Source organism: Pan troglodytes, chromosome 7, assembly GCF_028858775.2.
Source record: "Pan troglodytes isolate AG18354 chromosome 7, NHGRI_mPanTro3-v2.0_pri, whole genome shotgun sequence".
Taxonomy (NCBI): Eukaryota; Metazoa; Chordata; class Mammalia; order Primates; family Hominidae; genus Pan; species Pan troglodytes.
Window position 1 is genome coordinate 27,355,692 of NC_072405.2, and position 25,862 is coordinate 27,381,553.

At 41.9% G+C, this 25,862-nt stretch overlaps 1 protein-coding gene and 1 long non-coding RNA gene across 15 annotated transcripts in view; both read right to left on the bottom strand.

Moving 5' to 3' along the window:
• PSD3 (pleckstrin and Sec7 domain containing 3) overlaps positions 1-25,862 on the bottom strand; it is a 728,752-nt gene that overhangs the window by 517,402 nt on the left and 185,488 nt on the right. The window lies entirely within an intron of this gene.
• LOC134810667 (uncharacterized) lies at positions 12,007-13,649 on the bottom strand. The gene is made up of 3 exons (XR_010159222.1): positions 13,300-13,649; positions 12,743-12,802; positions 12,007-12,411 (listed from the first exon to the last, which is right to left on the bottom strand). It is a non-coding gene; the product is annotated as an uncharacterized LOC134810667 (long non-coding RNA).

Here is a 25,862-nt window from a genome sequence, read left to right on the forward strand (position 1 = left end):
TCTTGGCACTGTATTCCTTACCATTTCTTTCTGCCTTTTGAAATGCCCAAGTATAACTTTGCCTTGAGTTTCCAAGACAAGCTCAAGCTCCTTTGTCTTCTGAGTTGATGCAATGTTGGATTACCAAATAAAGCTCCAGATGCCAATCCTTTCAGTAAGATCTGATGAGGTTTTGTTAAAGCTGACAAAAGAAATTTCAAAGAAATACTGTCGACATTGCTGAACAGTAGTTAATAATGAAGCTTACATCACTCAGGCCTTGGCAAGTGAAATAGTTTGTCCTGCATTGGAGGAAAAGGCCTTAAACTGGGTAGTGACAGCAGCAAAATTCTCAACTTTGCATCTCAGGTGAACACTTGCCTCTCATCAAGAGTGGGTTGTACCATATACTACCTGGAGAGTTAGGGGTTAAATCTTAGGGCTGGCAGCCCTGGGACCAACAGCTTCCAGCAATTACATTTATCAGTGTATCCTCTGCATATCCCACTCCCTCTCTGGGGCTCGTTGCCAGCAGGCCTCTTATTCCTCTGCTACACAGGGACATAAATCTCTTTGCAGGAAGCAGAAACTAAACTAGGTGCTTAAGAGCCTCGGCAGAGAAATTCAGTGCCACTCAGCTGTTGATTTGCTGATGATAAAACGCACTGCTGATTTGCAAGCCTGGAGGTCCCTCTCTAACTCTGCAGTGCTCTGTGCCCTGGGACAGCCTTCATGTGGCCTCCCTGTGGCCTCCAGGGTACAGCAATGCATTGTATAGATTTCACCGCAAGTAAAGGATTCAGAATCCTTGCCTTGGAGAGGCCACAAGATGCTCATTTATTATAAAATATCCTCTAGTCAGATGATAAAATTCCACCATTAAGGATTCATGCCCTAGGATAAATGTCACTCTCTTCCTGCAGCCTTCTTTCTAGGATGCAAACCTCTGGGAGGTAAGAATGTGGAGGGGGTAAATGAATGGAGGAAAGGACAAAGAAGAGGGAGCTATAGAGTTTGAGTTTTGGGGGAGGGAAACACAATCTTTGCTTCCTTTACAACTACACCATCAAGCCCCAGGGTCAGGGACCAAGTTTCTCTGTTAATTGCTGTTCTGCCACACCTTATGTCATACCTGGCACAACACGGGCGCTCAGTAGGGATGTGTTGAATGATGTCAATGAACAAAGCAGACACCTATCCCTCTCCTCCCTAAGAATGGGTGTGCATTAGAACAAGGACGACAAGGTGTCTGTCCCCCAGGCAGAAGCTAGCATCTCACACTGCACGGGAGCCTGTTGCAGTGGCCAGGTGGGCCTCTTAGTCAGAAGCCCCTGCTGTCAGATGATGCCTACTCACAGCCAGGTTTGGCTATTGAGTGTCTCCTGGCTAGATTTCTTTTTTTTAATGAAGCAGCATGAAAATTCACCTTCTACCTTTGCCTCTTCAGCAACTCCAATGACCAACCTGTCGGCATTCCTGGCTTGCCCAAACCTAGAAACAAGGAGTATGTTCACATCCAAAGACTTCAAAGAGCCAGGGCAGACAGTTTTGAATTCATCCTCCTGAAGCCTCTGCCACAGTTGGCAGCCAGGGTGAGGCCAAGCTTCACAGCTGCCCTCTGGGGCTGAAATAAATCTGAATGCCAGGAAGCCTGGTAGGACAATGGAACTAACTTATTTGGCTCTTTAAAGAGAGGTGGCCCCACCCTCTCCCACAGGCTGCAGAGTCCTGGCCGACATATCAACTCGGTGGTTAAGAGCACCTAAAGATGTTTTTTATGGGACCTTTTACAAGGGCAAAACTCATTTAAAGCCTGCACCTTTGAAAGTCAGATTCCTGGAGAAATGGTTTACAGCCTTGAGCATGGTAAATGGTAAAAACCATTAAGCTTGCAAAAATATATGGATAAAATAATGAAAGGGGGCTCAGCTGCTGAATTAATACTTTATGTACTCAAAGCAGTTTAACTGCCAAAGTGCTAGCTTGTATATCCATGGAAGAGAAATGAGAAAGAAGTAAGGGAGATGGAGACTCCAAGTTATCAAGATGGCCAATAAACATGAGAACTGTGAAATGCTGAGTTGACAGCCGTAGAGATACACTTTGCTTGTGAAGCAGTAATCAGCCTCATTCACAAAATAGAGAGAACTGTCACTGTTAGAATCCAATGGATTCTATATGAGCAAGGAAGCAAAGAATCTTAATAAAGCTTCCTCATTTTACATGGATTTGGTAGAGCTCCTTAGGGTCTGTATTTGTTTGCTAGGGCTGCCATAACAAAACACCACAGACTGGGTGACTTAAGCAACAGAAGTTGATTTTCTCACAGCTCTGGAGACTAGAAGGCCAAGATCAAGGCATTGGCAGGTTTGGTTTCTTCTAAAGCCTCTCTCCTTTGCTTGCTGCCTTCTTGCTCTATCCTCACAGGGTCACCCCTCAGTCTCTGTGTTGCCTGTGTCCTAATCTCTTTATAAGAACACCAGTCATGCTGGATTAGGGTCCAATATGACCTCATTTTACCTTAATTACCTCTTTAAATCCCTATCTAATTTTACCTAATGACCTCATTTTACCTTAATTACCTCCTTAAAGGCCCTATCGCCAAATACAGTCACATTTGGAGGTACTGAGTGTTAGGAATTTAATATGCGAATTTTGAGGAGGACACAAGTCATCCCATAATAGGCTCCAAAAGGAGGTGATATCTTGCAAGGTGGAGCGGAGAGACTATCTCCCATCGTCGAACTCCTACACACAAGGAAGAGGTCAGAAATCCCTTAAATCTAAGCCATATGTTTGAATGAGCTCCCTGTGCTTCTAAGACCTTCATGTGCCTTTCAAACTATGAGAAAGGATGATGTGCCAGGCACAGTAGCCCACAACTGCAATCCCAGTGCTCTGGGAGGCCACGGCAGGAGAAATGCTTGAGGCCAGAAGTTCAGGACCAGCCCAGACAACATAGCAAGACCCTACCTCTGCAAAATTTTTAAAAAATTAGCCAGACATAGTGCTGCATACCTGTAGTCCAAGCTACTTGGGAGGCCAAGGCAGGAGGATCACTTGAGCCCAGGAGTTTGAGGCTGCTGTGAGCCACGATTACTCCACTGCAGTCTAACCTGGGTGACAGACTAAGACCCTGTCTCAAAAAAAAAAAAAAAAAAAAAAAAGACAATAGTGAAGATGTCTCTATTTTCTCCTCTAATGAAAAGGTAAAAACATAGGTTATTTTCTCTCCTCGGCCTCCTGAGCCTGCATTGATTAGTGAGACACAGAGCGGCATGGCAAATTCGAGTCTGAAGCCAGATTCCCTGAATGGAATCCCATCCCTGCCACTTACAGTGTAACCTGTTAACTGACAAACCCATTAATAAAAACCAGTCATGACAAGGGAAGGAATGGAGCAATTAAAATTCCTAGTTCCAACCACTTTTCAACAGAAAGTTGAAAGTCTCAAATAAGCCAGGGCTTTGAAAACATAACACTTTTGTTCAAACATGCCAATCAACTCGTGATGGAGACTGCATTAATTCTTAGATCAAGAGCTCATTACTTATAATGTAGGTCAAGGAGGCCATGTCAGCTCTGCTAAGTTAGTCTTTGAGGACTGCAATTTGCAAATTAGAAAAAAGAAAGTGTTCTAATTAAAATGACTCTGTCATTTCTGGGCCTTGGAAGTGTGCCAGAATGTCCTTTCTGAGCAGAAAAAGAACTAGCCACAAAAATGCAGTGGGCTTCACAATCTACGCCCATGCCCATATCCCCGCCTGTCAAGGATATAATGGCTAAGAGGCTTAGAAAATACAGAAAAATCATGCTGCTATAAAGACACATGCACACGTATGTTTATTGCAGCACTATTCACAATAACAAAGACTTGGAACCAACCCAAATGTCCAACAATGATAGACTGGATTAAGAAAATGTGGCACATATACACCATGGAATACTATGTAGCCATAAAAAATGATGAGTTCACATCCTTTGTAGGGACATGGATGAAATTGGAAATCATGATTCTCAGTAAACTATCGCAAGAACAAAAAACCAAACACCGCATATTCTCACTCATAGGTGGGAAGTGAACAATGAGAACACATGGACACAGGAAGGGGAATATCACACTCTGGGGACTGTTGTGGGGTGGTGGGAAGGGGGAGGGATAGCATTAGGAGATATACCTAATGCTAATTGACGAGTTAATGGGTGCAGCACACCAGCATGGCACATGTATACATATGTAACTAACCTGCACATTGTGCATATGTACCCTAAATCTTAAAGTATAAAAAAAAAATACAGAAAAAGATAAGGAATTAAACAAGTGGGCTGAAGACCTCCCGTGAGCCAGGAGCTAGTCACTCACATTCTCTCCCAACTGTCATGGTGTCCTGAGGCAGAAACAGAGCCTCAGAAAGGAAAGAGAGTTTGCTTAAGATCTTTAGGCTCATAGGATTTGATGTTAAGACATACGACTCCAGATTCCAATTCTAGTGCTCTTTCAACGTCCTCAGAGTCTATCCAAACCTCTCCAGACTGCAGCTAGGGTGCACATCTGATCATGTCTCACCTCTGCATAAAGACCTTCAGCAGCTCCATGGCTCTTAGAATAAACACACAGCTTCTTAAGCTGGTCCAAGAGACACTCCTCCCTCTGGTCCCAATCGGGGGATGCTCATTCCTTCCCATCTTTGCCTCGATAACCAGCGCTCGTCCTTCAGTTCTCAGTTTCAGTTCCATTATCCAGGTCCTAAGAAGGCTTTCCTGCTTTCTGGGATCAGACTACACTCTCTGTTACATACTCTCATATGACTCAGTGTTGCCCTTTTTTAGCTTATACTTATTTGTGTTATCAAAACTTGTCATCTTTAGTTATCTGTAAACTCCATGAGTGCAGTTTCTTAGGGTGTCTCCATCACCCCACATAGTGCTGGCACATAGTAGGCACTCAATAAATATTTTCTGAATGGGTGAATGTTTTCATGAGTGTGTTTGCATGAATTTTCTTCCTTTCTATTCTTTGTGCTCCTGGAGTGCGGAAATTGGCTCTGAGGCAGTAGAGGAAATAAAAATCCCCAATCAGAATAATTGCGCCTTCCAGTAACTACCTGCAGAACGATTTGTCACTGTGTCATGCTGATTTATAACATAGTTGGGGGATTAGCATGTTACCATCTTCCCCTACTAGACTGCTGGCAGGGGTTACATTTGGTTCATCATTGTGTCCACCGTACCTAGCATAGTACAAGAGCTCACACATTTGTTTCAGGGAGAAAAACACAAAGAACTAATGAAAAATGACAGTCTACAGGAGTAAGATCTCTTAGCTCAGGCGTGAAGAAATTCAGAGCACAGGTAGATTAATTAACTCCAGGAAGGAATAGGAAAATATCTTCCTCTGATACTACAAGAAAAAGAGAGGACAGATGTAGAAATAAAATTAGATCAAGGTGATGGAGAATGAGGAAGGGGGCATTTGTGCCAGGGTCCACAATTTGCCCAATTTCAGGCTTTCCATGGCAAGGTCTGCAGGGAGGAGCAAGATTGGATGGAAGCAAAGGTGGAGGCTGGAAGAGAGCAAGGATGGTCCAGAAAAGCCACTGTGGTGAGAAAGTCAGAAAGTTCATTAAAGAAATACAGAAAAGTGGCCGGGCACGGTGGCTCACGCCTGTAATCCCAGTACTTTGGGAGTCCGGGGTGGGCGGATCCCAAGGTCAGGAGATCGAGATCATTCTGACTAACACAGTGAAACCTCATCTCTACTAAAAATACAAACATTAGCCAGGTGTGGTGACATGCGCCTGTAGTCCCAGCTACTCAGGAGGCTGAGGCAGGAGAATCACTTGAACCCGGGAGGCAGAGGTTGCAGTGAGCCAAGATCGCACCACTGCACTCCAGCCTGGTGACAGAGTGAGACTCTGTCTCAAAAAAAGAAAAAGAAAAAGAAAAAGAAAAAGAAAAAGAAAAGAAATACAGAAAATGAGCAAAGCAAAGTGTCAAGAGCTGAGAATTGGTTTAGTCTGGAAACTGTTTCTTGTAGTTTCTCTAGCTGTGCTTTATTACCTAAACTCAGATCTTGAGGAATGGGGTGGACGCTTCATTGTTAATTCAGCTAATTCAGAAGTCCAAGTTGGGAAAGGAGTTCGGTAACATCAGAATGGGTCAGATTGTCTACACAAAGTGGGAAGGAGTCTAGTTGCTGCCAATCTTGGTGACGGCTGAAGGTCAGGACTTCAGCCCCCTAAGCTGTGGGTGGGTGGGTCCATCCGGTGCCCCAAGACTTGAAAATCAGGCACACTGGGGAGGGGCAGGTGCTTGGGTGCAGCTTTGAATGTGAGTAGGTAGAGGAAGTCCAGCCAAGCTGCCCAGGCTTACTTGTAGAGGGCCTGCTTGTGTCACTTCCTACTGACAATGACAAATTCCCCACCTCGAACTTTCACACTGTGGAAGGTCAGGCAGGAGATGAGCATCCTGGAGCCAGGGCTTTGGCCACACAGGTGAATTTAGGGAAATTCCCTAGGAGGGTGAGTGGCTAGGAGGTTGTAGTCTTGGAGTGACAAGATAACTTACTGGGCAGGCTTTCACCACAGTGGTTCGTTATAAATTCAATCAGACAGAAATCCCAAGTGTTAAAGTCATCTTAGGATGGTGAAAGTGGGTCTATGGCGCACAGGGGATGACTGGAGTAACATGTTAAAGGCAGATGGTGGGAACAAATGGGGATGTGTGGTGGCTCTGGAACAAGTGCTGAGGACAGAATCATCCCTCCCCACTGCGTACCCTGCCCCCTGCTGCACACACCCACTCCTCTCTTCTTGAAAGAGAAAAAGAATAAAATGAAATCTCACAGGAGAGAATGCTGGGACAGAGTGATTTAGAGAAAGCTTCATTTCTTATCAAATGAGGAGATGAAGTAAGGAAACAAAGAGACTTAAGATGAACTTAGAAAAACACCTAAAGCCTAATCAAGAGGGAACACAGGCCAGGTGTGGTGGCACACACCTGTAATCCCAGCACTTTTGGAGGCCAAGGCAGCCAGATCAGTTGAGGTCAGGAGTTCGAGACCAACATGAGGAAACCCCGTCTCTACTAAAAATACAAAAATTAGCTAGGTGTGTGGTGGTGGGCGCCTGTAGTCCCAGCTACTCAGGACGCTGAGGCAGGAGAATTGCAGTGAGACTTCTTCTCAAGAAAAAAAAAAAAGTGACATGCTAATGGTATTTTAAACTTTATCACTAGATCTGTGAGGGAAGGATTTTTTTCTGTTTTGTTCACTGCAGTATTCTGTATACCTAGAAAAGTGCCCAGAAGAGAAGGCACTCAATAATTATTTGTACAAATGAATGAATGAAATTTTGATTTTTGTTCACCTAAGGAAGGTTGCAATCTTGGAGTTACAAGACTGCTTACTTGGTTGGCTTTCACCTTAGTGGTTAGTTAAGCCAAAAGAAGACTCCTTTAGCTTACTTCTCCCTGTCCTTTAAGTGTCTTCTCCTCTGACCGTAAGTTGTACTGGTACTTGGGCCTGATGTACAGCACTGCTAGACCAGGCCCCTGAAACTCCCCTTCATGGGATCCTCTAGGGCCTTTCTCCTGCCGCGGGCTTGTTGCCATCCAGTGCTTTGGAAGCTACATGTTGAATTGATGGAGTCATGTAAGTGAGGGAGGCTAGCCCCTGAATTGCTGATTGAAAACATCCTCCCACAGCTCAGAAACACACATTTTGGACTGTACAGGAATTTAAAGGAAACTGCCATTCTGTTAAGCCCTTGAGATTCAGGAGTTTATCTGTGAGAGTATCCCGTGTTACCCAAACTAATGCAGGGACAATGGCTACCTGGTTTATGATCGTCTTTTTGGTGCCTGGAAGAACTTGTAGCATATGTCAAAGACTGAATAATGTTTGTTGAGGGAAAGAAAAAAGAAAGGAAAGGAGGAAGGGAAGGAGAAAATGATATTCCCAGAGCTCTATAATCATCTTGTCATGGATTCAACTTATTTACTTATTTTTACCATCTCCATTTTCTTCCCCACATCTGCCGTAATTTTTTATATGCTGAAAATGCAGTAAAGAATCTACCTTTGGATATCTGCCAGATTTATTCCAAGGAATTCATATTTTTGGTAAACTTCATATTAATAATACCTGTGAGGTAAAACTATTTTGTAAAACTGAGATTAAAGAAACTATTCTCAAACAGAATCATAACAACAAATTTATCGCTTGATAACATCTGATAGCACAAACAATATTTAATCCTGATAGACCTGAAATTCTAGGCTTGGAGAACCTTTAAACTAAGTCAATTAGAAAATTAGAATATCATATACATTATACACTATAGACATGTATGTTATTATATATTACCAGCAGAAAGAAAATTTGTGATAGAAACTTCTAGTGCTCACCTGGGCACAGGGAAGACTACCTGTTCACCCCTGTACAGGTAGACAATGCACTGTGACTTGTCCTAGACAATGTGAGATGTATTTGTCACTTCTGGGCCAAGGCAGTGAAAAGCTCTGATTCCTCTACTTGATCTCTCTTCTCTTTACTTGAGTTGCATGAGCAAGAAATAAGCCTTTGTTGTGTTAATCCACTGAGAGCCAGATGTTGCTATGTTGCCATAGAATAGTCTTGCCTAGCTTAATTTAGGATGGTTACCCAAGAGGCAGTTCATACAAAACTAATGACACGTTTACGTCCTAGATGATTTATAGACTCTTTTTTTTTGGACAGAGTTTTGCTCTTTTTGCCCAGGCTGGAGTGCAATGGCAGGGTCTCGGCTCACTGCAGTCTCCACCTCCCAGGTTCAAGTGATTGTCCTGCCTCAGCCTCCCAAGTAGGTGGGGTTACAGGCGCTCGCCACCACACTCAGCTAATTGTGTATTTTTAGTAGAGATGGCATTTCACCAGGTTAGCCAGGCTGGTCTCGAACTCCTGACCTCAGGTGATTCACCCGCCTCGGCCTCCCAAAGTGCTGGGATTATAGGCGTGAACCACCATGCCCGGCCGATTTGTAGACTGTTTTTTCACTGGTCTGCATCATTAATCCTTGGGAGAAAGGACTAAGCTATGGTTTTTAAGGTCAAGATACCAAGAATAGGCAAAAGGTTTAGAAAGGGTAAGTATAATTGGTGTTCATGATACAGACTGTTGACAAAGCAAAGTTACACAATTAAGACAAGTGCACTGAAATCTCAAACCTCACTGAATTCACACCTCCTGCTGTGACCTGTGGTGACAGAGATTTCATCTTGGCAGTGATTCCTTTTCCTATATTCAGATTACATTAAACTTGATTGGAAAGCTGTTCACCAAAGGTAGATACAGAAATCAATGCAATTCAACACTCAGCCTTGCTGATGCATATGTCAGGAGAACACACTACTTTCCCAGGTTATCTGTTCTCTTATTAAAAATGCTGCTACACACCTCCTTAAAGACACATTCTGCTGTAACATAACTCTATTATCTTGAAAAATCTTTATGTCAGTCTGACTTCTTTTCTTCTCCTTAGTGTTAAATATTCTGCCCCTTGTTGCTATTCTTTGACTTTTAATCTCATTGAAATGCGATCACTTGCAGTAACTTCTTCGTGGGATAACTTCCTTTTCTTTGATCGTTTTCAAATACAGGCAGACAAAATATATTATTTCAATGTAGAATCTATAACTTAAAAAATAGTCCACAAAAGAAACCTGTCATGGCCTCCAGGCAGTTAATGGTTGCAGCTTTGCAAATAAAACTGACCCTCCTATAACATAATTGATCGAGCCAGTCAGAAACTGGGTCTGAATATGTGGATTTAATTTAAAAAAATTTCTTGGAACTGTTCCTTTCAGTAGAAGAGAAGTCAGAGTTTTGACACGTTGTACAATTATAAAGAAAAAAGAAGGCTCCTGATGGAAAGCATGGACAAATTCCATGTACACAATCTAATTAGCATGAAAAATGCATGGGCAAATGAAGATATGTCTAAGTTGAAATCATATTAGCAAAGCAGTTGCTATCATTTCCAAATTTCAACAGGCAGCAAACATTCCATTAAGGCTCCAAACTACATATTATGTCTGTGCACATTTTCAATTATCAGTTTGGCTCCTTCATCAACTATTCCAAATTCTGTTGCTGGTTTTCTAGGTTCCACATTGGGAAGCTAAGTGAACCCTGATTACATGTCTGGTGCAAATATATCCAAATATCCCTTGCTGACCCCTTCCTTAGTGACAGGAATTCAAAATAAGTGAACAAAGACAAAAGTAAAAAGAAATAGAGATAAAAAGAATACAATAAAGGGATTCACTGTGTAAGAATTCACAAGAGGTTAGGTAGAAGCTTGTTCTGCTCTAAAAATTCCCTCTAATCTCCCAGGCTGTGGGTGATGAGCTCAGCTTACACTTTATTAAGAAAATAGAAGCTGTCTGATAAGGGTATGAACTTTCATCTTGCTATCACCAAACCTATACGCCGGTTTGCCTCTAGCTAGCTTTTGATGAGCTCTTGATGCTACTTCATCTCTTTCCTTCTTAAAACTGGGTCCCCTTGGTTAACCCCTCAATCCTGCATCAACAGCACATACTCCCTGTACTGCTCTCACTGGCATATGAACATGTTTGACTATCTCTTTATGCATTCTTCCACCCGCTGCCTCATTTCTCTACTCTTGTTCATAACCAAATTTGAACAAGAAATTTCTCTACTCTTGTTCATAACCACTCTCGTTCACTCCAAGAGTGGTGTACACATACTGCTCTTCAGCCTACTAGAATTTGGTTTCACCCCCATCTTTCCATGGAAGTTTCTCTTGACCTCTTGTCAAGGTCTCCACTTGGCCTCATCTCAGCAGCATGAAACACAATTTACCCTTCAGTTTTCTATGACACGAAAACCTCTGCCCACCACTCTGGTCACGCCTTCTGTGTTCTTTGCAAGATCCAGGACTTACATTCAATGGTCTCTACTAGTTTGGCTATACCAGTTGTTAAATATTGAAATATTTCATACTGGTTGTAAATAGTTACCATCCTGAGCCACCTTACCCCACCTCTTCTCCTATCTTGGCCCCTTCTCTGGGACCCTGCTAAACATTTGCTTCATCTAGCAACTAAAGAGTTATGCCCCCAAAGAAGAGGGCCTCCAAGACCCCAAATAGGTTATAAGGACACCTATTAGTGAAGCAAATTCCAAAACCATGATGAGATACCACTACACATTTATTAGAATGGCAAAAAAGAAAAAGAAAATATCAAATACTGGCAAGGATGTGGAGAAACTAGCTCTCACATACATTGCTAGTGGGCGTGCAAAATGACAGGGCCACTCTAGAAAACAGTTTGGCAGCTTTTTATAAAAGTTAAACATACGCTTATCATATGACCCAGCTATCCCACTCCTATTTTCCCTAGAGAACTGAAAACTTCTATTCACACAGAAACCTCTACAGGACCACTTACAGCCCCTCTATTCATAATCACCAAAACTTGAAAACAACTAACATGTCTTTCAAAGGATGAATGAGTAAACAAACTAAGGGTCACCTGTAAGTGGAATATTCAGTAGCAGAAAGGAACAAACTGTTGATACATGAAATAACTTGGTTGAATCTCAAAATCATTGAGATTTGCTGAGTGAAAGAAACAAGTCTCAGTGGGTTACGTACTTTGTGGTTTCGTTTGTTTTGATATTCTTGAAAACACTAAACTACAGCGATGAGGAACAGATCAATGGTTTCCAGGGATTATGGGTGGGGAGAAAGTATAAGTATAAAGGGATAGCATTAATGAGTTGTTTTGGGTGATATAACAGTTCTGTTTCCTGATTTTGGTGATAGTTGTACAAATTTATATAAATATATTTATAATATAAACTACAATATAAAATTATATATTACATTGTAATATATAATATATAATAGCATATACAATATAAGTATATAAAATTTATATATAATTTATATACATTTATATTATATGTGTGTTAAAATTCATAGAACTGTACATACACACACACAGACACAAGTCAATTTTACTGTATGATAATTTTTTTTAAAAAGTGTTGTCTACCCTACCAGCTAGGCCCAACTTAAATTCTACCTGTATCTCTTCCTTTTCCCTAAATTGGGTGATTAAGCACATTGTACAAAAGTTTCTTGAAGTTTGGAGATGTTTCTGGAAATTAGAGAACAGTGCCAGCTCCTTATCTAGCTATTTTTGATGGTTAGTGGCTCATCAGTACCGAGGCCTGTAGGGTGAGAGGGAGCCATCACGTGGAGCACCTTGGAAAGAGGAAGTGAGGATGCTGTCATTGTTCTCCATGGCTTTGGAAATCAAGGCAAATATTCAGCTGGTTTCTGTGACCCAGGTGAGGTTAACTGAAGGATGGGCACCCATAGCTGGCCCTCGCGTTCACTCTTCAAAGCAGAGCTGCCCAACCTGAAGAGATATAGCATATATGGCTGGCAAGAGCCACAGGGAAGATTGACTGTCCCCCAGTGATCTTTTGGGCTGGTTAGCTGTATTGAGGCTGAACGCTGCCCATGGAAATTCCTTATGCCATCCACACAGAAATCTCCACTTTAGCAGAGACATGAAAAGCAGAATCACCAGAATCTAAGTCATGGGAAAGTCTCTCATCCAAATAACACCCAGTTGTGGGTGAGTCTGCTTCACAGTGCCAGGAATCAAACCAGGAAGTGGTGCCACAACAGGGGCCAGCAGAGGAGGGACCACACCCAAGCTTCTCAATTCCTTAGACCCCCTTTACCTGTGTAGGAAGATGTCGCTCTAGCCTCCAGCTCTGTTGCTACTTCTGCGGATGATGGAACTCAAAGGAAAAAAAGGAGAGCTCATGAGAAGCACAAGGAAAGCAGGGTACACCAAGCTCTGAAACACACTATTTCCAGCAGCACCAGTAGCAGCTGGTGCAGAACAAGACACTAGCCAGAGCAATCTAAACTTTTAGAAAAGTCTAAGATTTAAGCCAGTATCAGGTGGGACCAAAGTACTTTATTGGGTAACATCAGATCCCTCCTTCTCCTACCCCTGTGCCTAGACAGGGAGATTATGAGAGCAAAAGTTTGCTATCAGTTAGTCAAGAAATTTAAAAAATTTCTATGTCTGTAAAGCACTGAGTTGAGACCTTTAATCATTCCCACAAGAGAAAGAAGAAAGGTTAGAAAATAAACTGTAAAGATAAAGGAGACAGGAAATAAACAATTCACAGAAAGTTCAAGGCCTTTCTCTTGGATCATTTGCTTTTTTCCCAACCTGCCAGGGTGCCCTTCAGCTCTATCTGCCCAGCCTCCTCTCCAGGGCACCTACCAGGCTCTGTCTTCTATAACCACTGGAACTTCTGGCTTTGCTCTGTGCAGAGAGCTGCATCCCCAGCAATGTGGCAGGACTTGGAAATCAATGGATGAGCAAGCCTGCACAGGCTGCTGTCAAATCTGGGCTTGAAATAAGTGCTTTTGACAAAAGTCCACCCTTAAATGTCACTGACCTTTCAAATGACAGCTTTTATGTCATATTATGTAGGAAGGGCCCTAACTCTGAAAATCCAGGTTTTTGCTGAGATGCAGTTTCTCCTCTTCCTCACCTGTGAATAACATCAGCTGAAGGAAATGAATACATTTTTAAGTTTTGGAATTTAAGGATTATGTGGTTTCAGGTGACTAGAGGAAAATTGAAAAAGAGAAAAAAAACTTTAAAAATGAAATGAGCTTCCAAGAAACAGTTTTAGGAACATTTGTGAAGAGATTTTGCTATCAATACCTCCTATTTACCAATATATAGGTATCTACAGTTTACTTTTAGGATTACTGATTTCCTCATATCTGTAACCACAGAGGTCTATAGATCTTATATATAGCTCCACTCTAACATATTAATGTCTCAGTCTGGGCAACATAGCAAGATCCCAACTCTTCAAAAAACAAAAAGCTAGCCAGATGTGATGGCACACACCTGTAGTCCCAGCTACTCAGGAGGCTGAGACGGGAGGATTGCTTGAGCCCAGGAGTTCAATGCTACAGTGAGCCATGATTGCACCACTGCACTCCAGCCTGGGCAACAGAGTGAGACCCCATCTCAAACAACAACAACAACAGCAACAAATGTCAATAGATCTTGGCAGTGTGAAATATGCTTCCATGCCAAAGTGTAATCAATAATTCTTCCACTGTTATACCTGTTTTCCTCTGACAGGATGGAATTCTTCTTTATGATTCCCTCAATTATAAAGTTAGCTGAAGGGGGAAAGAAGGAACTGAAAGATGACACATGGAAGCAACCAGTCATGCAAGGGCATGAGCTTTAAAACTGGCAAGTGGCTTTGACGGTGCCCATCCCTGGTTATCTAGGCATCTTCTTTGGCAGGGTAACAACAGCCCCCTTGTTGAAGGCTCCTGGCTCCTACCTTCTCTGACTGGCCCTTTGACTTCTTTCAGCTAGCCACAAAACACAGTGGGGCACATTCATTAGCCAGGGTTTCCTTCACAGCCTTGGCATGCTCCATGGGCATCAGCCAGGTGCCAGCCTCCACCAGCAGCATCTGCTTGTGCCTCATTTATCCTCACCCCTTCCCATTTTCCTATAACTACACAGACAGTTTAAAAAGAAATATATAAAATCGTAGTTGACTCCTTGAAAATAAGCACAAACACTCATGCACATGCACACACAGCCACACCACATTGAGAAAACAAACAAGCAAAAAAGATGAAGTCATTCAGTTGGTCAAGATCCTTATAATTAGAGAATAAAAATAAAAATATTTTGGGAAATTAAAAAAGGATATAGTGAAAAATTTAATCATTGGCAAGACAAAACAAAACATACTATTATTAACAAAATGAGTCAACCCACAAGTATGTCGATTGCAAATAATGTGCTTGAATCAGGAGCGGACAGGTATTACTATCTTGTTTGTTTGCTGGTGAACTTGTTAAATCATGCATTTAAAAACAAAAATCACTTCCCGGCCAGGTGCGGAGGCTCACGCCTGTAATCCCAGCACTTTGGGAGGCCAAGGTGGGCGGATCAAGAGGTCAGGAGTTCAAGACCACTCTGACCAATGTGGTGAAACCCTGTCTCTCTAAAAATACAAAAATTAGCCAGATGTGGTGGGGTGTGCCTGTAATCCCAGCTACTCAGAAGTCTGAGGCAGGAGAATCGCTTGACCCCAGGAGGCGGAGGTTGCAATGAGCCAAGATTGTGCCACCCTACTCCAGCCTGGGCGACAGAGTGAGACTCCGTCTAAAACAAAAAAAAAAAAAATCACTTCCCAGACTTTACACACATGATGAACCCAGCTTAGAATGTTCTCCTTCTTCTTCTTATCCTTATTTTAGCTCATCTTCCTTCAAGGTCATGTCCTATCTTCTACATAAACTTCCCGACAACTTTCCCTCCCCATCTGGGTAAAATTTATTACACCCAATTGTACTGATTATCTGTCTGGCTACTTTGTCCTCCAAGCGCCTTCCCAATGAAACTGTGAACTCTTTGAGGCCATTCTTCATTTTCTAGACTTCTCTTACTTCCTTTATGGCACCTAGTTCATCCAGGACACAAGTAAACTCAATCAATGGTTTAAATATTCAAGCTGATGGCTACACAATGTCTTCCTACTAATAAGCAACTGAACAAAAATGCTAACTAAGGACATAGAATTAGAGGGATATTTGAATAGCAGAAGCGGCGGGGTCTCAGTTAATTTATGGAATCCTGGCAGTCAATCATTGAGGCAGACTGGTGTTCCTCTCAGTGTGTTTTGCAATTGGGATAGAAAGACGAATAAAATGCTGTCTGTTACCTTAGAATGCTTACAGTTGATGGGGTGATCATCAAGTCCAAACCCCATTTTGCAGATGAGGAAACTGAGACTCAGAAGAGTAGAGACTTGTTCAAATCATGCAGTTAAGAACAGCAAGAGACCACTGTTTCCCCAGTTAACTCCACGACAGACCATCTGCACAATTTTTGTCATATATGAATAACAACCATTCAATTCCTAATGATTTTTCTACTTAAATCATTTTAAAAAGAATCGTTAGATTTATTATTAATAAAGGGAAAACCAGTATTATTTTCTATAAGTAAAAGACACATACTACTATGCTTTAAAGTAGATGCATAACTTCTAAAATAAAAATAACAGAAGTTGTATTATCACGTAAAGTCCACATTTTTGGGAAACGCTACGTTACATCAAAATCCATATTGACCAAAATCAGGTAGATTAGCATGCATTTAATGTAAGATGTTACTACAGACATGTGATCACTCACGTATGAAAAATCAATCTTTTTGCAGAAATCATATCTAGCTGATTTGATCTGTTTTACCTCAAATGCAAAAGAAAAGAAAACTCAGGCCCATTAAAAACTAGTCAAGAAAAAATGTCTATCCAAAAGTGAAGGTGCCGATAGGTATTTGTTAATAAAAAAAAAAGAAGAAATTAATTAGAAGGCATGTGTGAGACAGTTGGACTTGAAGAATACAGGTTTAATTAGTGTAGAAAGGTAGAGAAAAACAGCACTAGTTTCTAACTGTTATTTCAAATTTGCTAAAATCAGAGTTGACAGTTCCATTGAGTCTGTAAGATGCACCTGTTCTCTGTAGAGAAAACACTGTAGTTTCTGAATACAGGACAATCCATCTTTTATTAACCTGCGTATTTTATAAATTGGGCACTCTGGTTAGCTGATTTTAATAGTAGCTTACCAAGAGTTAACCAATTTATTAGCTAACCAAAATATTTCAATTTTAACTGTCATTGTTAAAATCATCTTTTGAAAATATGAAGGAATAATTTTCTGCCAGAGGTAATACAGAATATCAAATGTAATGTCACATTTCTTTGGATATTTCTGATAATTGTGGTGGCCCAGGCTAAATCTAGATTTCTAAATGCTTTCGATTTCCTTAGCGCCTATCACGGACTGGCCCTCTGTTTTCCTTACACAACCCCGCGATCTGATTCTCACTACATCGTGGTGAGACAGGTATTACCATCCCTGTTGTGCAGATGAATGAATGTAGCTATCAAGAAATTAAATATTAATAGCATGTATGGAGATCAATAGCGAGTATAGTAAAGACTTTTACCCAGGTCCACCTGGTTTCCAAGTTCATGTCCTTCTTCCCTAGAAGTGTGGTAGTGCATCAGAACTGGAGGACACAGAATCCTGGCCTGAAGGTGCATAGTCAGAATGGGATTCCTTAGTCTTAAAATAAGAGTTGTTTTTTTATTTTTAGCATCTTATAATCTGGCAATTTCCTCGAAGCCTTAGATACAGCACAAAAAAGAAATTCAAGGCTGGGCACAGTGGCTCAGACCTGTAATTCCAGCACTTTGGGAGGCCGAAGTGGGTGGATCACTTGAGGTCAGGAGTTCGAGACCAGCCTGACCAACATGGTGAAACCGTATCTCTACTAAAAATACAAAAATTAGCCAGGCGTGGTGGTACACACCTGTAATCCCAGCTACTCCGGAGACTGAGGCTGGAGAATCACTTGAACCTGGGAGGCGGAGGCTGCAGGGAGCCAAGATCGTGCTACTGCTCTCCAGCCTGAGTGATGAAGTGAGACTCTGTCTCAAGAAAAAGAAAAAGCAACAACAACAAAAAGAAATTCAATTAAACGAGAATTCCAAGTAGCTGAATTCTAGTTAATTAAGCTTTAACAGCATGTAATTCCTAATAATTAAAGACACCTTTAGTGTGTACCTAAATAGAGTAATATTAGACATGAGAATGCTTAAATGGCTTCTTTTTTCTCCGTTTTTGATTCGTTTCTTAAAAAATATTTTTAATTATTATTTTAACTATGTTATTTTAATTATCTATTTTTAACTGTTATTTACACAATAGTTATACCTATTTATGGGGTAAATGCGATATTTTGATACAAGCATACAATGTGTAATGATCAAATGAGGGTCACTGGGGTAGTCATCACCACAAGCATTTATCATTTCTTTGTGTTAGGGACATTCCAATGGCTTCTTTTCAAGTAAAGGGAGAAACATTCTAATAATACTGAGATAATCTAAACGCTGCTCAGCAAATTAATCTTCTGAATGTGATGAGGTCCCCCCTAGCAAAAAATGTTCAAGATTAACCTTTCTGAATTATGCTTTAAAAACGTTAGGAATAAAATTCTTCCCACTCAGCATTCTAGTATTGCTTCATTATTTGGTCTAAACATGAAATTCCAGGAATTAAAAACAAGAACTTGCTAGAATTATTTGGTCTAAACATGAAATTCCAGGAATTAAAAACAAGAACTTGCTAGAATCAATGCCTTTGTGATTTTAGCTTGAAGTAAAGCAGTGAACATTTACTTTCATTGTATTAAATAAACTTTATAGGAGGCCATTGTTTTGGACTGAGCTCCTGCACTAGGTCCCAACAGAACAGACCAAACCAAAATGGAGTCATTCATGCTAAGTGCCACATAATTAAACTAAACTTTAAAATGGGCTAGTTTTCCAAAAAAACAGGAGATTCACAGCAACCACTAGGAAGGGGTCCAGGTTACCTGAGCCAGCATAAGGAAGTCCCCTCTGTTTTAATCCTATAAGGAAAGTAACTTTGTAATGACCAGTCTGCTTTTTGTTCCTTGTGTCTGCTTTCTTCCATCTTTTTCTGCCTATAAAACTCTGAGGGGAAAAAACACAAACTAGGTTTTTTTCTGCTCTTATCATAACAATAATAATCTATACAGAAGATTTCTGTGACCAAACGTGTGTGTGGTGGGAAGTTTCTCCTCTTTCTCCCCATCACCAAGTAAACAATCAGTTCTCTGGTGGACATCAGCTGGGTGTCCTCCAATTAAATTCTGATACTATCTACCTGGAGACAGCGTCAGATCCCACAGCTTGAGGGCTCAGTCTGACAAGACTGCACCCCCTGACCCTCGTCACAAGACACCAGTTTTATGTCTGGGCCTCCAGAATTTCTGACAGATCAGCTTGAAGTTGGGGTTCCCATGATCCCCTCCTTGGGTTTGATTAATTTGCTGGAACAGTTCACAGAATTCAGGGAAACACGTTCACTGGTTTATTACAAAGGATATTGCAACCTATACATAGGAAGAGATGCACAGGGCAAGGCACGTGGTAAGGGGCATGGATCTCCCATCCGTTACACAGGCATGCCACTCTTCAGGAATCTCCATGTGTTCAGCTATCCAGAAGTTGCTCAAGCCCTAACCTTTTGAGTTTTTATGAAGGCTTCATTATATTGGCATGATTGATTAAAACACTGGTCACTGATGATCACTTTAACCCTCAGCCCCTCTCCCATCCCCAGAGGCTAGGGGGTGGGGCTGAAAGTCTCAACCCTCTAATCCTGCCTTGATCTTTCTGGTGACCGCCTCCAATCTGAAGCTACCAGCCATGAGTCAACTTGTTAGCATACAAAAAGACCACTTTGGAAATTCTAAAGATTTTAAGAGTTGTATGCTGGGAAATGGGTTTGAATACCAAATAAATATTTTACAATAACACAAAAACTCACCTCCTTTGGTCAAGTCATGGCAGCACCTTTCTAAATCCTTAGATGGGATGCTGCCCAATTCATGAATTGCTAATAAAAGCCAACTGGATCTTTAAACTAAATTTGTTGAATTTTTAAAATCAGTTCCCACCTGGTAGATACTAGTTAGAACGTCATTAAAACCATTACAGAGTTTTATAACTTAAGGCTTATTAGAAAATTTGATTACACAATCCATCTCAGTTCTGAGAAAATTTTTCTTTAAAGAAATTTTAATTCTAACAAACCCTTATACCTCTGGCTGGATATAGGCCATTTTGTCTCCCTCTTTTTTGAATTAGAAAGTAGCTTGTTTTTTCTTTCACCAACACACTACTATCTTAGGGAGCAGAGGGTCAACCAATAAATGCCCTCCCAAGTTTACACAACCAGTTTACACTTTCTTCCAGGGTGCTTTTGCACAGTACATCAGGTACTGCAGAGTCTGACTCAGTCTTTATCTCCAGACTCATCCAGCTTCTCGTCTACTCCACAGTCAATACAGAACCTGGTGTGCAGCTACCTGTACTCATATTCAGAGGTTATCTCCAACTAGTTGTGAGCCTTGGGGATGTTTTTACTTCGTATGCCTTGATTTCTTTTGTCTATAAAGTAGAAACAATAATATAATCTATCTGATGTTCTTTCAAAGATTAAATGAAAAAATGCACATAACATGCCCACCCACCCATAATAAATGCTCAATAAATGTTAGCTTATACTATTAGCCTGGAAGTCACTTCTGGCAGGAAGCTTTTCCTAACCATGTAAACCAGGCTGGGTGCCCCAATTATTCATTTCCATAGCATCTTGACATTCTTGGGGACACTCATCCTTTTTTTAATTATTTATTCAATGACTGTCTTTTCAGTCAGATTATAAACACCTCAAAGAAAAGCCTTATGACTATTATTATTAGTTATAATCACAGGGTCTAGCACAGAGCATAACAATGAATATTTATTAAATGAGTGAAAGCTATTTAACAAAGATGCAAGACTGATGAGTTCTTTGGGCAGACTGTCATTTAAAAAAACTGATCAGTTTGCGGGAACTGTAAAATGAGAGAAATCAGTATTGTGCTGTGCCTTCATTTGTGAGATAAGTCAGAGGAAAATATGATAGTAATAGTAACTAATAGTAACTACAGTAGTGCTACCTGAAATTTCCATGCCCTCTTGCGTGGCACAGTATGTTCATATCTATCATTCCAGCTCAGGCTCACAGAATCTGAGAGTTGGGAAGAAATTCAAGCATCACCTCATCCAAGTTCATTTGAGGGATAAGAAAATGGAAAGACATCATTGCACCAAGAGTCATTGCATTCTCCAGGACGCCTCCCACAGAAGGCACCAGAACAGCCCTTGGACTCTGACCATGTGTTCTTTGAACAAAAAAGTCGGGATCATAACTCTCTGAGTATAACTCGAACAGCTTTTGAAAGGATGGGAAATCCAACATAAGTGGGCTGGTAGAACCAGAAGGTGGAACCACAGTTGGGTGGTTCAGGCACAGAGGCTTCCCAGGGTGTCACAAGCCAGCAGCAAGGGGTGTCACTCAAGGCTCAGGATGGGAGCTGTTGTCTTATGAACTGCAGGGAGCCACAGCAGGGGTCATTGAAGCAGGCAGGAGCTGTTCTCCAGAGACCCACAGCAGTTGCCTCTGCATGACTCATTTCCTCCCACTGGAGCCAACTGGGTGACTACTGGACTTATCAAACCCATCCCTCTGGACCTTTTTCTGGCCACCTTGGAGGAATGTTCCTGGCATATCTACCCATGCACTCTATCTTTTCAGCTGACCACAGCTATCTGCCTTTAACTTTCCAACGTGGGACCCTTGTGGGTATGAAGGAAAATCCCTCCATCAGTCAGGCACATGGGAAGTGATTTCTGATCAAGATGTGGAAGAGAATGATTTTCCACGAGCCTGAAAGTTCAACCCAGCTCATCAGTTCACAGCTCAGGTTTGTGTGCTGGGAATACAGGACTGGCTGCACAATCCCTTGGTTTTGGCTCCCCTGCAGCCTGCATAGAGGTGATATCTGCCAGAGTCCCCAGGACGCATAAGAAGAGGACACAGCCCCTTGAGATCCTTAGCGATGGTGGAATTGACATGGGGGAAGCTAAGGCTGGGGAATTAAAAAAAAAATAGATTCAGATGGCCTTTCTTCTCGCTCTACTCTTCCTCCTCTTTTTTTTTTCTTTTTGAGACAGGGTTCACTCTGTTGCCCAGGCTGGAGTGCAATGGCATGATCCTGACTCACTGTAGCCTCAACCTTCAGGGCTTGAGAGATCCTCCTGCCCCAGCCTCCTGACAGGCTGGGACTGCAGGTGTACACCACAATGTCTGGATAATTTTGTTTGTTTTTTGTAGAGACAAGGTTTCACTATGTTGTCTAAGCTGGTCTTGAAGTCCTGGCCTCAAGCAATCCTTCCACCTCGGCCTCCCAAGGTGCTGGGATTACATGTGTGAGCCATTATGCTCATCTTCCTCTTCCCTTTTGATAGCAAGGGGTGGCAGGACAAAGAACTGACACGTCCTTGCGATAGTTTGCTGAGAATGATGAGTTAATGGGTGCAGCACAGCAACATGGCACATGTATACATATGTCACAAACATGCACGTTGTGCACATGTACCCTAGAACTTAAAGTTTAATTAAAAAAAAAAAAAAAAAAGAACTGACACGTTAGACCAGGGATGTGCTTGGTGCTGCGATGTACAGGCCATCTGCAGTTGGGCTGGCTCTGACTGTGCGAAAAATGGAGTTGCTCTTTTTTGCCCACATCTGCTTCCTTTCAAGGGGTGGCCTGGAAAGGTGAACAGTCCAGCAAGTCCCTTCTACCATGTCTTGTCACTGTCTTTGGGCTCCCCTCCCTCAAATCCTTATTATGCTTCATAATACCTCAGCTTCCATCACACCCAACTCACAGTTCTGATGGGGCTATTCAAATTAACGTCAAGCTCACATAGGGCAAGTTGTTTTAAACTGTCTAAATTCAGCAGCAGAAATAGCCACCCAGGGCGGTAATTATTTACTTTCAACAGCTTGAATGCAAATGTCATTAAACCTTTACAATGGTTCTCATAAATGCTATTCATTTTCATCTGCAGTTTCAAAGAATGACACAGGGGAGTTTTAAAATTTAATATAACAATAAATCTTATTCGGGCTGTGGGATCCACTGGCCTATAAAAGCTGAGTAAGGCAGTTTCCACAAGAGCTTAGCTTGCTTGAAATAACTTCAGAACAAAACACCATTCTTCCAATGGGGGAAGGGAAAGGAAAAGGAATAGAATTGGAAGAGGGGGCCAGCCAAGTTGACAGTCAACTAGACTCCCTAAAAGTGCTTGGGCAGAAGCTGAATTTATGCAAAATTTAGCAGATTTTGCACCCATTACATGTACATCTGTGCAAACGTGGATCTTCCTTTCTAGTAAGGGAGATAAGATTTGTACACAAATACTTGAAACGGTGTTGAAAGGCATAGGGTCATCATCGTGATAATACCTACGATTTAGTGAGAACGTTTTCTACAATGTGCAGGAAGTAGCTAAGGGCTTCAAATCTTTTATAAAAAGAATGTTCACAACAACTAAAGAGTACAAAGAAAGTGAGGCTCAGAGAAGTTAAGGAATTTGCCCTGAATCACTCAGCTAGCTGGACTTCAAAACCAGAACTGACTCTAAACTAAGGTTGTCAGATAAAATACAGGACACCAGTTACATCTGGTGAATTTCAGATAAACAACAAATCATTTGTGAGCTTAAGTATCTCCCCAATATTGCTATTTTTAGTTGCGAAATCTGGCAGTTCTGCACAAACTCTCATCTCAAAAAGCTTTACTTTTTTCTTTTTTTTTTGAGACAGAGTCTCGCTCTGTCACCAGGCTGGAGTGCAGTGGCATGATCTCAGCTCACTGCAACCTCCGCCTCCGGAGTTTAAGCAATTCTCCTGCCTCAGCCTCCCAAGTAGCTGGATTAGGAGAGGTTTCTTCTGGTTAGCAGTGTCACAAAACAGACTGTTGCCCATAGTTCGGGGTACTCAATCCCTATTTCAGATGAATTGTTATGGCTACGAGAGGCATAAAGACTTACAGAAAATTGTCCTGTAGATAGTATTCGTTTTTAATGTGATATGCCTAGCAAGGTTTAAACCTTTTATTTTCCTGCACTCCATCAGCAAAAAAATTTGGAGCATTCACTTTCAAAATATACACATTGATTTATGACTGATGTATTTACACTGTTGTATTAGTATGTTATGTGCAAAAAAAAAAAAAAAAAACCCCACAAAAATAAAGCTAGAGAGGCAAGATATAAAAATATAAACAGTTGGGAGGCCGAGGTTGGTGGATCACCTGAGGTCAGGAGTTCAAGACCAGCTTGACCAACATGGTGAAACGCCACCTCTACTAAAAATACAAAAAAATTAGCCAGGCTTGGTGGCACACGCCTGTAAACCCAGCTACATGGGAGGCTGAGGCAGGAGAATCGCTTAAATCTGGGAGGCGGAGGTTGCAGTGAGCTGAGATCGTGCCACTGCACTGTAGCATGGGAGAGAAAGTGAGACTCTGTCTCAAAAAATAAGAAATATATATATAAACAGAAGCACTACTATTTTCTTTCAGTACCTAGTACATTGTCTTGTACACCTCACTTTCCACACTGCTGACCCACAGCCCTCTGACTGATTCTTTAAGTCACTGGAACTCAGCACTAACCAAGCAAAGTTGAATCCAGGACTTTGTATCCAGATAATCAATCTAGGTGTATTCATCCATTTTTGTAAAATTCAAATTTTCTTTAACTCTTTCCTTTAGTTAGGCTAGGCAGGCCTGGCTTAGTGTTTTATTTTTATTTTTAAACCCTCTTCAAAGAGTTCTTGAGTGTCGGGATAACTTACAAACTCGTGGATTTTCTCCTGATCATTTTTTTCAGCTCTCCTCTCTCTTTCTTTTTTTTTTGGAAGGGGGTAGGGGGGTTGGAGTCTTGCACTGTTGCCCAGGCTGGAGTGCAGTGGTGCAATCTCGGCTCACTGCAACCTCCGCCTCCTGGGTTCAAGTGATTCTTGTGCCTCAGCCTCCCGATTAGCTGGGATTACAGGTGTGCACCACCATGCCCAGTTAATTTTTTATTTATTTATTTTTTAGTAGAGATGGGGTTTTGCCGTGTTGGCCAGGCTGGTGTTGAACTCCTGACCTCGAGTGATCCTCCCACCTCGGCCTCCTAATCTTTTTTCATTCTTTATTTCTTAATGAATTATTGTAGGTACATAATAATTGTATATGTTTATGGGGTACCAGCTCCCCTTTCTTCAAGCCTAACCCTCTTCTGCCCTGTTTATGGCTCAAGATGCTTCCCTTCTGCAGAAGACATTGAAGAGGTTAGAAATGTTCTAGGTAGAAGAAGAGAAACGGGAAGGCTGTTGAGAATCCTGAGGGGAGAGAGGGTCTTGGCTTGAGCCTGGAAATGGGGGAGAAAGACAACCCCGATGAACCCGGGGAGCTGCCCAAAGGCAGCACCCTGAAATAAGGGAAGGGTGGGTGCATTTATGAGATGACTTTTATAGAGTTAGTCAGAATTTTACAGGATTTCACGTGTCTGCCTCCGACTTCTTCTTCTTCTTCTTTTTTTTTTGAGACAGTTTCATTCTTGTTGCCCAGGCTGGAGTGCAATGGCTCACTGCAGCCTCCGCCTCCCAGGTTCAAGAGATTCTCCTGCCTCACCCTCCCGAGTATCTGGGATTACAGGCACCTGCCACCACACCCAGCTAATTTTTGTATTTTTAGTAGAGATGGGATTTCACTATGTTGGTCAGGCTGGTCTGGAACTCCTGACCTCAGGCAATCCACTCGCCTTGGCCTCCCAAAGTGCTGGGATTACAGGCGTAAGCCACCGTGCCTGGTGTGCCTTCTACTTTTTAACCTTGTTAGAGGACCATGATGCACATAACGTCACTCTTCCAACTCTACAGAGCTCTTTTGCTTTCCTGAATATTTCTTCTTCTTCTTCTTTTTTTTTTTTTTTTTTTGAGACGGAGTCTCCCTCTGTCGCCCAGGCTGGAGTGCAGTGGCACGATCTCTGCTCCCTGCAGCCTCCACCTCCTGGGTTCAAGCAATTCTCCTCCGTCAGCCTCCCCAGTAGCTTGGGTTACAGGTGTCCACCACCATGCCCAGCTAACTTTCTAGTGATTTCACCATGTTTGTCAGGCTGGTCTTGAACTCCTGAGCTCACGTGATCCTCCCACCTCAGCCTCCCAAAGTGCTGGGATTATAGGCCTGAGCCACGGAGCCCGGATGGTTTTCTGAACATTTCTAAGCCTCAATAATACTCTTGTTTT